Source organism: Rhinichthys klamathensis, unplaced genomic scaffold (assembly GCF_029890125.1).
Source record: "Rhinichthys klamathensis goyatoka isolate OS25496 unplaced genomic scaffold, OSU_Roscu_1.1 h1tg000756l_1, whole genome shotgun sequence".
Lineage (NCBI taxonomy): Eukaryota > Metazoa > Chordata > Actinopteri > Cypriniformes > Leuciscidae > Rhinichthys > Rhinichthys klamathensis.
The window spans coordinates 110962-114476 of NW_026607162.1; positions in this window are offsets into that span (position 1 = coordinate 110962).

Below are 3515 nucleotides of genomic sequence, written 5' to 3' on the forward strand. Positions count from 1 at the left end.
TTATTCTGTGATGCTTTGATAAAGAATTGTGTATATTTGAGTGGTTGGGGTTGTTTGTCAAAGCATGTTTCACTCAGGTCAAACACTCAAATTACTGATTAGACTGCAGATCGAGTGTGTCTCGCGTCCTAATTCTGATGAGGGCTTTTAATTAAACAGCATTACAAAGAGAAAATGACCAATGATTTTCCTCTCTTCATTTTAATCTCCAATTAGTGGCTATCTAATTGCAAATGTAGTTCCTCTTTGCCAAAACTATTTATCTGAAAATGCTCTTCTAACAGCTTGTCCGCTGCTGTAGTCAGTCAGGTGATCAATGAATGAAGACAAAACTCTAGTAGTATGCAAGATGATGTTTTAATTTGATCATGTTTGATGTTGGTTATGAATTAACAGTGAATGTACTGCTGTGAGAAACTTCAACAGGCTAGACTCGTGATGAAGAAACAAACCTGTTACTGCCTGCATTTGCTTACCTGACACGAAATGAAAGAAATGGACAGAGATTCACTTTAAAAAAATCCTGGGAAAATTGAAGCATCTCAGAACGCTGTGATAAAGATGCATTTTTTTATTTTATCCATGAGGAACATGTTTAACATTATTAAGTAAATAGGGTCAATTTTGATTGCATATTGAATTGAAACATTGGATTTTATTCATAAAGGTTTGGCGTTGACTTTTTGTTTTTAGTCTTTGTATTTCTGTAGCATTGGTGTATTTGTGTATCCTCTTCATCATTCCCAGGAAAACAGGTGGTAATATTCTCAGGTTATATTTGTAACCATTAAAACGAACGATGACTGAGACGTCTCATTGGTGTTCTGTGGAACTGCATGACTTGAACACAAATAGTCCTTCAAACCCCGTCTGCAGCCAACACTTTTCTATACCATTTGTTGTGTCATTTATAATGTCCAATTTTACATGCAGTAATATTGTGAATATATAAAACAGTAATATTGTGAAATAGGGTTAAAAATGAAAAGAACTGTCTTCTATGTGAATATATTGTAAAATGCAATTTATTCCTCTGAACAAAGCTGAATATTTCACAATATTACAGTTTTTGCTGTATTTTTTTAATCAAATAAATGCAGCCTTGGTGAGCAGAAGAGACTCTTTCAAAAACATTCAATTATAACGTTTCCAAACTTTTGACAGGTACTGTAATCAGACGAGGCCGCCACATTTTCTGATCTGATGTAATGTAAACAAGTTTGGACTCTGCTTTTACAGCATGTGCACAGCAATATTATGTTTAATATTTACATTAGGGCTTTGAAAGTAGCGCAGGAGTCCTACATGTCAGGTCACATGGTGCACTAGGTGAGATCAGATATGAAGTTCCTCTGCTCAGATCAAAACTCATTTTCAGTAAGAATGGATCATCTAAATTTATTTGAACCTTTTGGAGCTTGACAGCCACAGCCCGGATATTATGCTATACGTCTCCTTTTGCATTCACCTCAGGAAAAATAGAATTATATTGGTTATGAATGACACAAGAGTGAGAAAAGTGAAGACAGATTTTTCAACAACATCCGTTGTTATGCTCGTCTCTCCGTCTGCGCTGGGCTCTTCTGAAACGATGATCTTTGTCTTCAGGGTTTTCTTCTGCACAACCTTTACACAAAGTCTAAAGATGCTTCATTCATGAAGTTGATTAAGTTCTCTGTACTTTATGTTTGCCAGGCAGAAAACACACAGAAGGAATCTCATCAGTTAACTCTCTCCTGTCTGTCAGATCAAGCTCAATGCAATTAAAGCCTTTAGCTACAGGGTGACCAGAAGTCCTGTTTTTCAGCTCTATATTTAGTGTCCTGACTTATGAAAAAAATCATTCTTTTTTCCTAAATAATCTTTGCAAGGTGATCATAAAAGTGAATAAATCTTCTGTAACACGAGAATAGCCTAATAAAAGGTAGCCAATCTCGTCATAGTATATTTTGGGAACAAATTACCATCCAATCACAATTCGTGATTAATTAGCTTGCAGTTATAGAAGGTGGGATATTAGAAAGCACAGAGGTTATCAAGTCGGACCTAAATCTTCAAAGTAAATATGTTAATGGATTAGTAGTATACTTATGATTAAATAAATGTATTCTAAATACATTTTGGTATAGGTTTTTTCACTGGCTACTTTAACTAAGATTAATAAATGCTGTTTATGTTCACTTCAATATTAACTAATATATTTTAAGATCAAAAGTTGTGTTAATATTAGTTAAAGTTTCTGTAAGCGATCCTGGGTGACGTCACTTCTTGTTGACGTTCGAACTATTGTCAAACAAAACGGAGGCTAGCTAGACCCTCCCTCCTCCTCATCCGCACACTAACCCCCCAAACCACACCCCCAAACCCTTCTTGTCGGTCATTGGCTGGAACAGTTTGTTATGTTTCGGGGAGCGGGTCGCCGCAGTTTGCTTTTGTTGCTGTTTGTTGAGCCTGGGCTGCCTGGAGAGATCGCGTTTCTTTACAGTGTGTTCAGGGGACAGGCAGCCAGCGGATAGTGAGGAGATGTTTGCTGTATGTGACAAAAAATGTTTTGGCCTAAAAAACGCGTGACATCGCTTAGAGCACCTTTAATGAACTAACATTAACCAAGGTAAATAAGTGCTGAAAAATATGTTGCCCAATCCATCAGAGCTGGTTCCGGATAGTGAAGGAAGCGCAGGGACAGAAGGGACTCGAGGGAGCGAGGTTCTGTTTCAAATAAAAGAACGTTAAGAGCCATCCAAATAAATAGACAAATAATAATGATTTAATTACTATTTTAAAAAAGCACATAAATTTGACAATGCCTCTAAAATCATATTCAAACTTCTTGTAAAATAACCAGAAAAGCCATATACCAACCACAAGCAAGCTCATACTATGACTTGTATTAGGAACAGGGTTGAGAACCACCCCAGACAGCAACTTTGGCTGCGTTCACACTGCAGGGGCTTAATGCTCAAATCCGATTTTTTGAAAAAATTAGATTTTTTTGCAAGCCGTTCACATTTCCAATTAAATGCGACCTTTTTTGATCTCCTGTGTGAACGTGAAATGACCCAGAAGTGACCCGCATGCGCAGAAGAGTACTCAACGGTCAACGACGTCACTTGTTTGCGGAAGTAGCTAAACATGAATGTCAACAGTGGAGCTCGTTTAGCAATATTAAAGTTATTTGTGTGTGTGCGGAGTCGCAGCCAGGAGTGGTGGGATACTGATGTAAGTGGCTTCACTAATACAGAATTCATCAGTAACTTCCGAATGACCAGATCCACCTTCGATTATGTTTGAGCACCTTCGATTAACTCTGTCACGGGAAGAGACACGTCTGCGGCGGACCATAACAGTGCAACGCGTTGGAGTGTAGTGGCTAGCTACAGGTGCGTGCTATCGTACGATAGTTAACTTGTTTATCTTCTCATTCCCGCCTACTTCAACGCAGAATTATGACGTTGTCGCATATCAATGGCGTGCGGGTCGGATAAATGTGACCTGGCCGTTCAGATTGAGGTCGC